Genomic DNA, 12,221 nt, shown 5'->3' on the forward strand with positions numbered 1-12,221 from the left:
TAAACCCCTCAGAAGTACAACTCCAGCAGTCCCTGTTGAGTTCAGTGGAAGCGGTTCCTCCATGGGACTGGAGCCTGAGTCAGGACAACTCTGGAGATGGCCCAATCTAGAGAAAACGCTTTTCACCTCCCTCCTGGCCAGGCACTGAGCACCTTCCCTTAGCTCCTTTCCTGTCCCGTGGGGCCTGGGAGTGGCTTACAACATAAGCAGGGTCCTTCTCCCAAGGGGAGGAGGGGGAGTCGTTCGAACAGCTCTACGGTGATCCCTTAGCACCTCTGTGCAGGGGGAGGGCTGGTAACATGGGGACGGGAAGGCAAAGCCAGCAGGCTGGGTGCACACTGAGCCAAACTGCAGCAGCTGGCAAGGCTCAGAACGTCTCCAATCCAGCCCGCATAGGGCAAGGCCCAATCTGACTGGCCTGAGGAGACTCCTCGGTACCTAAAGCGGCCCTTCCTCCGTCCTTTGATCTGTAAAGGGAGCGTGAGTGAATCCCACAGACAGGAAGGCTGGGCTGCATGCAAGACAGTCTGGGCTTCCTTGCTCTAAGGGGAAGGCTGCACTCAGCCGGAGCACGCCTCCTTGTGCTCAGCCCGGAGCGTTCCCCTGTAGCTGAGCACAGGGTCTGCGCCTGTCCTTGTTAACATTTTGGTCCCGGGGAAACAGATGTCAACCCATGAATGCCGCCAGGCAGCTGGGTGAGAGGCAGCCGCACGTGAGCGGCATCATCTCAGAGCTTTTTAAATACTCCATCCGGCTCCCCTTGCGCGCTCTCTCTGCAGCCTGTGACAAGGGGCAGGGGCAGGCAGGCCGGCAGTCCAACATGGCCCAACGCAGGGTGTTTAAAGGGTTCGGGTAGTTCGGCAGCACGCTGCCACCCTCAACTCTTGCTCTTTAGCCCAACACAACCCCCCGTTCTGGGTCTGTTTCCCTTCCCTGTTGCACTGGTGTAACTCTGACTTCAGTGGGGTTACTCCTGGTTTACACTGGTGTAAGCAAGAAGAGAATCAAGTCCACTGTAAACCTGGGGCAGGATTCTGCTCTCGCGTAGGGCTCAATTCAAAGCCCTGTGACCTAAACAGCCACTGGCTTCAGTGGGCTTTGGATCGGGGCTCAGAGATCCAGTGTACATTCACTGGGCCTGATCCTTCCCTCCTGCCACTTTTACGCTGCTGGAAGCCCACAAACTGCAGTGGAGTTACTCCAGATTTCCACCAGGGGATGTGAGAGCAGCATCCGGCCTTCAGCGGATTTACACTGCTGTACCTGAGATCAGAATCTGGCCCCTGGTATCCAACAGGCATAACAGGGTTCCCAAAACTCTTTCCGTTCCAGTGATCTAAGCTGTTCTGACTAATGCGGGGTTAGGAAACCCCTTCCCTTTAAATGTATGGATGGTTACAAACAGGAGAACATGGCAAGACCTCTTACACAGCAATGTGACTGATTCTGCCAAGGCCCCTTTAACGCCTCGCAAGCACAGTCTGCAGTTGTGGCATCTCTCTATTTCTGACAGTCCTGCTCCTTCAAATGAGGGGGAAAACCCCCACCTGTTGCCGTTTGCCCTATTAGCTGAATAAAAACATTTTTTGCTTCCCATCATATTTTTTTCCAAATTGCACAGATGAAAAGATATGAGGTCACTGGGATTTATATGGAAGGATTTGGCAGCCTTTTCCTATTTATTTGGCCTGTAATATATAAATTCAATCTGGACTCTCCCAGAGTAAGCGATTTGTTATCTGAGTAAGTAGATGTGGGTGGGTAAGATGTTTCAATTAGAATGGCATTCGTTAGGTATGACTTGCCTCCGAGTGTGGTGTTTTATGCCTTTGTTTTGATTAATTAGGACCCGGTCCTTTATTCCTCATGACAGTCGTACCACTGAAGTCAGTGGGGAACGGCCTGATGAGGAAGGATTCCAGGATCAGGCCCTTCATTTGGGCACGTCTACACAGCACACAAAAAACCAACCAACCCTGCGGCAAGGAGTCTCAGAGCACGGATCAAATGACTCAGGCTCCCAAGGCTGGCACTGCGGGGCTAAAAATAGCCGTGTAGACATCTGGGCTCAGACTGGAGTTGCAGCTGTGAAACCTGGTGAGCAGGGAGGGTCTTGGAGCCGGGGCTCCAGCCTGACCATCTACATGGCTATTTTTAGCCCTGCAGCGTGAGCCCAAGTCTGTTGATCTGGGTTCTGAGACTCGGTGGGTTTATTTTTTGCTATGAGTAGATGGTTTGTTTGGGGGGGGGGTGTTGTGGGGTTTTCTGGTTGACTTTTTAAACTTTGGGAAGCTAGCTATCAGGAGGAATGAGGAGGTGTAGTGGTCAGGGCTTTGTCCAGGGACCCAGGACATTTGGGACCTTGGGCAAGTCACTTAGGCCCAGATCCTCAAAGGTATTTAGGCACCTAATTCCCACTGACTTCAATGGGAGTTAGGCTCTGATCTTTACGTGTCTTAGTTTCTCTGTGCCTTGATTCCCCATCTGCACAATGGGGATAGTAGCAGTGCCCTACCTCCCAGGGGCGTGAGGATAAACACATTAAAGATGGTGACGCACTCTGAGATCTACTGTTGAAAGGTGTGTGACAAAGTTCCTGCTCTACCTTGGTGGGTCTTGTACTTATTGGCAGATTTGCTCGCCTTGGAGCTTCACAGCAGCCCTCAGCTTAGCCATTTTTCTGAACCCACAGTCCAGGTCGACTCCTCCTGTGTCTGACCAGGAGTTGGGAGGATTTGGGGGGAACCCAGGCCCGCCCTCTACTCTGGGTTCCAGCCCAGGGCCCTGTGGAATGCAGCTGTCTAGAGTGCCTCCTGGAACAGCTGTGTGACAGCTACAATTCCCTGGGCTACTTCCCCCATGGCCTCCTCCCAACACCTTCTTTATCCTCACCATAGGACCTTCCTCCTGGTGTCTGATAATGCTTGTACACCTCAGTACTCCAACAGTCCGTGTTCTCACTCTCAGCTCCTAGTGCCTCTTGCTCCCAGCTCCTCACACGCACACCACAAACTGAAGTGAGCTCCTTTTTAAAACTTAGGCGCCCTGATTAGCGTGCCTTAATTGATTCTAGCAGCTTCTTGATTGGCTTCAGGTGTTCTAATCAGCCTGTCTTAATTGTCTCCAGAAGGTTCCTGATTGTTCTGGAACCTTCCCTGTTAAGGAGACGGAATCGTTCTTCACTCGCTCCTGAGCTATCTGCTTTCCTTCCTTTCCTAAAGCCCCCCGGCCCGGATTTTTCACACTTTTCCTTTTGCTTAGTTTCCCCCCCCGCGTTTGGGCCGGACGCTTTGTTTTTTTGGTTTCGTTTTTTCCCGTTTTTTTGAGCTGCGTTAGTGTGCTGGCCGGTCGCCAGCACCCCCCCCCTCCGATACCTGCTTTTGGACTTTGCTCTTTGCTAATTTGAAACCCCCGGAGGAGGGGGGGAGGACTGCCGATCTGCTGTCCGGAGAGGGGAGTGGACCCCCCCAGACCCAGCTGTTTTGTTTTTTGCCTGGACTTTTTCCGAGAGCCTTGGGACAGAGCCAACAGCTGTAGCAGACGCCAGAGGCCGGAGAATTTCGCCCGGGCAGCTATAAATCACCGTGGAGAGAGGCCGTAAGACTGAGGGATTTCTTTTGAATTCTACCCTCGGGGGGGGGGGGGAGTTGACTGCATTTCAGCTGCGTCTGTGGCGGCACAGGGTGTAGCAGGGAGCTACCCCCAGATCCATCGGTGCCCCCAACCCCCCCACCACTACTACGACTATCACGGCCCCCGCTGCTTCGTCCCTGCTGGCAATCTGCCATCTGCCTTCGGATCCAGCTGTTTGCTTTGGACTTTGCCTTTTGGACCGGCATAATAACCGACCAGGCGAGACTCTTTGGACACTTGTGGTGGGTTGTCCTCCCTCCACCCCCCCCCCCCGGATTGTTTACCCCATAGCCTACCCCTACTACCGGACCCCGATTTTTGCCCCCCCTCCCCCTCCCAGTGTTTTTTTGTCACTCCCTGCTTACAATGGCAGAGAAGGAGGGACGCAAGGCCCCTCCACCGAAATTGGTTGCCCCTTCCTTATCTACCCTCCTGCCCACCCCTCAAGATTTCCCCACCGCCTCCATTGTTAGAACCCCTGCCACCGCCCCCGCTGGGGCATCAGCAGTAGGAGGCACCGGGGCGCTTACTACCGCTGCTCTGGTTTCCGCCCCATTAGATTCTAGGAACCCCCCCCCGGTTAGACGGAAAAATCGAAGCGGGCCAAAAGGGAAGGGCCCCGCTAATGCCGCTGGACCCTCCGTGGCAGAGGCCGCCCCCACCACAGTGGCCTCGTCATCGATCGCGGCACCCCTCCCAGCTGTTCCCTCCACCAGTTCTGCGATCATCCCTCCCCCGGCCCCCAGGACGTATGCCCGGGTGGCGACAGGCCCCCCCTCACCTGCCGCCTCCTCATCTCGCCCACCCACTGCCTCCGCTGCCATCACTAGCAATCGGGGCCCTTTTCCCGCCCTGACCAGGAAGCACGGTGTCCGTTGCCTCCTAGTGCCCGCCTCGCCCCACGTGGAGGCATACGTGCAGGCGTTGGCGAAAGTGGTAGGACCCATGGCCATTGTGGCGGCCTCCAAGATGTATGGGAAGGTCGTTTTTTTTCTGGCCTCGGAGACTGCCGCCCAGGAGGCGGTGGAGAAGGGCCTAGTGGTGGGGGGGGTGTTTCTCCCCCTAGAACCGCTAGAAGATCTGGGCGTTCGCTTCGTCCTCACCTCCGTTCCTCCCTTTTTGCCTAATGTTGCCCTGTTACCTGCTCTTTCCGCCCTGGGGAAGCTTGTCTCTGTTATTAGCCCTCTCCCGTTAGGCTGTAAGGACCCCGCCCTCCGTCACGTCCTTTCGTTCCGCCGGCAAGTGCAGATTTCACTGCCGGCGGGGGTGCGTGACGGAGAGGCGCTCGAGGGGTCCTTCCAAGTTCCCTACCAGGGAGCCCGCTATAGGGTCTTTTATTCCACCGGAGAGGCCCGGTGCTACCTCTGCCACTCGGCAGGGCATGTCCGCAGGGACTGCCCTTTGGCCCGGGAGAGAGGGGCACCTGAGACCCCCGAGACCCGGCGGGATATCGGCCCTGTTGTTGCCGACACCCCCGGCCACCCGGCACCCGACACCACCCCCCCTCCCACCCGATCCACCGCTGCCCCCGTCCGGGCCCAAGAGGCGCCCCTCCAACAACGCCCAGGCGACCACGGGAGTCCCACTCTTGCCGTAACCACCTCGGCAGAGTCCATGGAGGGGGGTGTGGCAGAGCTTTTGCCGGGTGCAGGAGAGGGCTCGCCCCACGGAGAACCCCCCGCCCCTAATGCTGCCTTACCGCTACCCCCCCAAACCCCTGAACCTCTGCCTCCGCGCCCCGCTCCGTCCCCTGCTACTCAACCCCCGGACGACGCCATGGAGGGCTGGACTGTAGTCCAGGGGAAGCGAGGCAAGCGGAGGGCTCGAGCTCCGCTGCATTCATCTGACGCGGAAGCCCCCCGGAAGACCAGGAAGGGAGGTACCGACCTTGAGCCTCCCGCCTCGGCCACGAGTGAGATCCATTCGCTGGTGTCGGGAGGTGAAGATAGACCAGCATTGGAGGGTGGAATCCCCCCTCCGCGGGGGACCCTCCCCTCCGAAGCCCCGGAGGAAGCCCCTTCTAACCGGATACCACCTGAACTCCCAGCGAACCCCGACGTGACCGTCGAGGCGGGCCCTAGCGGAGAGGCCCCTGGGGTGGTGGGAGTTGGCCTCTCCTCTGTGTACGCAGAGATTGAAGCCCTTGATTTGACCCCGGTCACCCAGGGAGGGGATGATTTATTGACGGCCGGCCTCGATTTGGGCAATCTCACCCCAGGCCCCCTCTCCCCATGTTCCTTCCCCCTGACCGCCTTTCCGGGTGAGCACCCCACGGAAAGTGGTTTACCACCTGAGGCCATGGCTGCCACGACCACCCCGGAGCCAGTACCTAGCATTCCTCGGAGCCCCCTCCCTTGCCCCTTAACCCCCGACCCTGCTCGGGAGGCACCTTCTTTTTGTTGCTCGCCTCCTGAAGCCCAGGGCCTTACCTCTGCCCCTGCCCCCACCCCTATTCCGGTTCCGTTTCCCTCCTCCTGCAAGGCTACCGCCGCCCCTGGGGTTATTTCTTTTCCGCCTTTTGCAGATTCCCCCCAGGGAGCAGTCTTTACGTTTTCTAGTTGCGACTCCCCAGGAGTTGCACCTTTCCCCCTGCCATCCCCGTCCACCCCAAGGCATGAGATGGAGTTAATAACCCCAGCCTGTCAGACACCCCGTCGGCGGTCCGCACCCTGCCTACCCGCCTTAGCGGACCACGAGGCTGTATCAAAAGCCCCACCAGGGACTGCTCTGGGAATTGTAACCCTACCCCCCCATGAGCTGCAGCACGCACTACGGGAGTTCTTAAAACAATGCCGTGGTGCCCGCGATAGGGCACAGCTGGCTCTCCAGCAATGGGGGGACTTTGATCGACTCCTCCGAGCCGCGAGAGCCCTTATGAGGGAGGGTAGACGGCAAGGGAAGGGCGGTGCCGCGGCCTACGAGCGGGCCCGCAGCTTCCGGAAAGATTTACTTACTCACGGGATGGGACACGGGTTGCTACGCGACCCGCCGGGGGCCTTGAGTACCCCCACCAATGAGAACTCCCCATTCCCCCAGCCCTCCGCATGACACCTCTCACTATTGTAACCCTGAACACCAGGGGCTGTAGGATGGCTCTCCGCAGGTCCCAGGTGCTCTCCTACCTTCGGGAGGGGGGGTACTCTGTGGTTTTCCTGCAGGAGACCCACACGGACCCAACCGCCGAGGACAGGTGGCGGCTGGAGTGGGGGGACGGGGTATACTTCAGCCACTGCACGGCTTGGCAAGCTGGAGTGGCGACCCTGTTCTCCCCCACCCTGCGGCCCGAGGTGCTAGGAGTCACTGAGGCCGTGCCGGGCCACTTGTTGCACCTCCGAGTTCGTCTGGAGGGGCTCGTGGTCAATCTTGCTAATATTTACGCCCCGCAAGTGAGTTCACAGCGGCCACGATTCTACCAGCAGGTGTCCGAATTTCTCGACACCCTAGATTCACACGAGTGCCTGATCCTGGGAGGGGACTTTAACACCACCCTCGAGGAACGGGACCGCTCGGGGGCCGAGCCGAGCCCGGCCGCCGCGACCATTCTCCGAGACATAGTCGACTATCACTCCCTAGTGGACGTCTGGCGTGACCATCACCCAGATGATACTTCCACCTTCACCTTTGTTCGGGTGGAGGCCCGTCGGTCACACCGCTCTCGGTTAGACCGTATTTACCTATCCCGTCTCCATCTCTCACAGGCCCACTCCTCCACCATTCGGCCGGCCCCTTTTTCCGACCATCATTTAGTTGCCGTCACGGTCTCCCTCCGTGCAGAGGGACCGGGGCCGGCTTACTGGCATTTTAACAACAGCCTGTTGGAGGACGAGAGCTTTGTGATGTCCTTCCGGGAGTTTTGGCTGGCCTGGCGGGAGCAGTGGCGTGCCTTTCCTACGGTGCGGCGCTGGTGGGATTTAGGGAAGGTACGCGCCAAGCTCTTCTGCCGCAACTACACTCGGGGCACCAGCCGACGGAGAAATGCGGCGATAGAGCAGTTGGAACGGGAGGTCTTAGAGCTGGAGAGGCGCCTGGCCGCCAGCCCCGGGGACCCGTCCCTCTGCGGAGCGTGCCGGGAGAAGCGGGAGGAACTTCGAGCCCTCGAGGACCACCGGGCCCGAGGTGCCTTTGTCCGGTCCCGCATCCGCCTCCTTCGGGAGATGGATCGCGGCTCCCGCTTCTTCTACGCCCTGGAGAAAACGAGGGGGGCCAAAAAACACGTCACCTGCCTTCTAGCGGAAGACGGCACCCCCCTCACGGATCCGGAGGAGATGTGTGGGAGGGCCCGTGACTTCTACGCAAACCTTTTCTCCCCGGATCCGACCGATCCTGGCGCTTGCGGGGTGCTCTGGGGGGAACTCCCCATGGTCAGCGTGGGCGACCGAGACCGGCTAGAGCTGCCTCTCACCCTGGCCGAGTTCTCGGAAGCCCTCCGTCGCATGCCCACCAATAAATCTCCGGGCATGGACGGGCTGACCGTGGAGTTTTACCGCGCGTTCTGGGACATCCTTGGCCCAGACCTAGTCACTGTCTGGGCTGAGTCCTTGCAGGGCGGGGTCCTCCCTCTCTCGTGCAGACGAGCGGTGCTCGCCTTGCTGCCGAAGAAGGGGGACCTCCGCGACTTACGAAACTGGCGTCCCCTCTCACTCCTCAGCACGGATTACAAAATCGTAGCGAAAGCAATCTCGCTGCGGCTAGGGTCCGTGATGGCGGACGTGATTCACCCAGACCAGACCTATACTGTCCCGGGTCGCAGCATTTTTGACAACCTCTTTTTAGTCCGAGACCTTTTGGAACTCGGGCGGAGAGACGGTCTGTCGTTCGCCCTCCTGTCTCTCGATCAGGAGAAGGCGTTCGATAGGGTAGATCATGGGTACCTCCTGAGCACCCTGCGAGCGTTTGGATTCGGACCTCAGTTTGTGAGTTTTCTCCAGGTGCTGTACGCCTCCGCGGAGTGTCTGGTTAGGCTCAACTGGACCCTGACCGAACCGGTCAGCTTCGGGCGAGGGGTGCGGCAGGGGTGCCCCCTCTCAGGCCAGCTGTACGCTCTGGCGATCGAGCCCTTCCTCTGTCTCCTCCGCAGGAGGTTGACGGGGTTGGTGCTGCGGGAGCCGGAGCTGCGGCTGGTCCTGTCGGCGTACGCCGATGACGTCCTCCTCGTGGTCCAGGACCCGGGCGACTTGGCGCGAGTGGAGGCATGCCAAACCATCTTTTCGGCAGCCTCCTCCGCCCGAGTCAACTGGGTCAAGAGCTCTGGCTTGGCGGTGGGGGGCTGGCGGCAGGTAAGCTCCCTCCCACCCGCGCTTCAGACCATCCGGTGGAGTGCCGGCCCTCTGCTCTATCTCGGCGTTTACCTTTCTGCCACGCACCCTTCTCCGCCGGAGAACTGGCAAAATTTGGAAGGCGGCGTGATTGAGCGGATCAGGAAATGGACGAGGCTACTCCGATGTCTCTCCCTTCGGGGGAGAGCACTGGTGCTTAACCAACTAGTCCTGTCCACGCTCTGGTACCGGCTCAACACCCTAGCCCCGGCCCCGGGTTTCCTGTCCCACCTCCGGAGATTGATTCTGGAGTTCTTTTGGTCAGGATTGCACTGGGCCCCTGTTGGAGTTCTCCACTTGCCCCTGAAGGAAGGAGGGCAGGGCCTGAAGTGTCTGTACACTCAGGTCCGCGTTTTCCGCCTCCAGGCCCTGCAGAGGCTCCTTTATAGTGCAGGTAGTTCGACGTGGAGCATATTGGCGCATGCCTTTTTACGCCGCTTCCATGGGCTCCGATATGACCGACAGCTCTTTTATCTTTGTCCGAGAGGTTTTCCGCGAGACCTCTCCGGGCTGCCGGATTTCTACCAGGACCTCCTCCGGGCCTGGAAACTGTTTTCAACGACCAGGTCCGTGGCGGCCATCGTGGGGGCAGATCTCCTCACGGAGCCCCTGCTACACAACCCTCAACTTTGTGTGCAGGCGGCGGAGTCCCGCACGGTGCGCCAGAGGTTGGTCCTGGCGGGAGTTACGAGGGTCGGGGACCTCCTGGACTACGACCGGGGGGACTGGCTGGATCCCCTGACGCTCGCTCGACGCATGGGGCTCTTCAGCCTTCGCACCCCCCGGCGCGTGCTTCAGGAGGTGGAGGCCGCTCTGACCCCCGCCGCTCGGGCTTATGTTAGCCGAGCCTTGCGCGAGGGCGCACCCCGCCCATCCCTTACCCCAGGCCCGCCGGACCTTTCCATCGGGCCCCTACCCTGCCGATCCCAACACACCCCTCATCCTTTCACTGCAAGCCGGCTGCATGAACTGCAACCGGTCGGTTTTCAAGTTGCATCACGGCAATATTTATATACACTCACGCTTCATACCCTTCATGCCCGCACCCTGGTGTCCCGCCCCGATACAAAGTGGCGAGATCTCTTACCACCTTTGGAGGGTGAGCAACCTCGGTGGGCCAGCCTGTACTCCACCTTGGTCCCGAGGCCCGTCGGGGACATCAGTTGGCGGCTCCTTCACGGGGCTGTGAGCACGGGCGTGTTTTTGACACGTTTTACCTCCCTTCCGGAGACTTGCCCTTTTTGCAACGTGAGGGAAACCCTGGCGCACGTCTATTTAGAGTGTGCCAGATTGCAGCCTCTTTTTCGGCTCCTCACAAATATTCTTTTGCGCTTTTGGCTTCATTTCTCCCCCCACCTCTTTATTTATACACTCCCCATCCGTGGCCCCACCAAGTCGCGGGATCTCCTGGTTAACCTCCTCCTAGCTTTGGCTAAAACAGCCATTTATAAGACCAGAGAGCGGAGGTTGGCTCATGAGGCGTCCTGCGATTGTGAGGCCGTTTTCCGACTCTCAGTACATTCACGTATCCGGGCGGAGTTCCTCTGGGCAGCGTCCACCGACTCCCTTGACACCTTTGACGAGCGGTGGGCGCTGTCCGGGGTTCTCTGCTCGGTGACCCCGTCCGGTTCCCTCCGTCTGACCCTCTGATTGAGGGAAAGAGCGAGAGCCTCCAGCCACAGCCGTTAGTTGCTGTGAATACCATCATTACTGTCTTCTAGGAGGGGTCCTATAATACATGGGTGTACCCCCCTCCCTCCCAACCACCCACCCCGCAGCCGTGCCCATCTTGTCGGGCACTCTCAGGAGAGGGAGGGTCGGTGACCCTGGGCGTGGCACTAGGTAACTCGAGAGGGTGGAAGACCACGAGTGTCGAGGAAGCCCCCCCGCTCTAGGCCACCAGGTAACTCAGGAGGGTGGAAGACCACGAGCGTCGAGGAAGCCCCCCCGCTCTGGGCCTGGGCTAACCTGAACACCTCTCCCTCCTGAAAGCTGTTGTGTTATACCTTCTGATTGCGTTGTCTTGTTGCTAAGTTTTTCTTTATCCTTTTGTACTCTCTGTAACTGTTACAAATAAATTTCTTTTCTGTTTCAATAAAAAAAAAAAAAAAAAAAAAAAAACCTTCCCTGTTAAGGAGACGGAATCGTTCTTCACTCGCTCCTGAGCTATCTGCTTTCCTTCCTTTCCTAAAGCCCCCCGGCCCGGATTTTTCACACTTTTCCTTTTGCTTAGTTTCCCCCCCCGCGTTTGGGCCGGACGCTTTGTTTTTTTGGTTTCGTTTTTTCCCGTTTTTTTGAGCTGCGTTAGTGTGCTGGCCGGTCGCCAGCACCCCCCCCCTCCGATACCTGCTTTTGGACTTTGCTCTTTGCTAATTTGAAACCCCCGGAGGAGGGGGGGAGGACTGCCGATCTGCTGTCCGGAGAGGGGAGTGGACCCCCCCAGACCCAGCTGTTTTGTTTTTTGCCTGGACTTTTTCCGAGAGCCTTGGGACAGAGCCAACAGCTGTAGCAGACGCCAGAGGCCGGAGAATTTCGCCCGGGCAGCTATAAATCACCGTGGAGAGAGGCCGTAAGACTGAGGGATTTCTTTTGAATTCTACCCTCGGGGGGGGGGGGGAGTTGACTGCATTTCAGCTGCGTCTGTGGCGGCACAGGGTGTAGCAGGGAGCTACCCCCAGATCCATCGGTGCCCCCAACCCCCCCACCACTACTACGACTATCACGGCCCCCGCTGCTTCGTCCCTGCTGGCAATCTGCCATCTGCCTTCGGATCCAGCTGTTTGCTTTGGACTTTGCCTTTTGGACCGGCATAATAACCGACCAGGCGAGACTCTTTGGACACTTGTGGTGGGTTGTCCTCCCTCCACCCCCCCCCCCCGGATTGTTTACCCCATAGCCTACCCCTACTACCGGACCCCGATTTTTGCCCCCCCTCCCCCTCCCAGTGTTTTTTTGTCACTCCCTGCTTACAATGGCAGAGAAGGAGGGACGCAAGGCCCCTCCACCGAAATTGGTTGCCCCTTCCTTATCTACCCTCCTGCCCACCCCTCAAGATTTCCCCACCGCCTCCATTGTTAGAACCCCTGCCACCGCCCCCGCTGGGGCATCAGCAGTAGGAGGCACCGGGGCGCTTACTACCGCTGCTCTGGTTTCCGCCCCATTAGATTCTAGGAACCCCCCCCCGGTTAGACGGAAAAATCGAAGCGGGCCAAAAGGGAAGGGCCCCGCTAATGCCGCTGGACCCTCCGTGGCAGAGGCCGCCCCCACCACAGT

At 58.8% G+C, this 12,221-nt stretch overlaps 1 protein-coding gene across 1 annotated transcript in view; it reads right to left on the bottom strand.

The window, feature by feature from the left end:
- Positions 1-12,221, bottom strand: part of LOC125625015 (chemokine-like protein TAFA-5) — an 86,030-nt gene that overhangs the window by 11,918 nt on the left and 61,891 nt on the right. The gene's annotated exons all lie outside the window — the stretch shown is intronic.

This window comes from Caretta caretta, chromosome 21, assembly GCF_965140235.1.
Source record: "Caretta caretta isolate rCarCar2 chromosome 21, rCarCar1.hap1, whole genome shotgun sequence".
In the NCBI taxonomy this organism is placed as follows: domain Eukaryota; kingdom Metazoa; phylum Chordata; order Testudines; family Cheloniidae; genus Caretta; species Caretta caretta.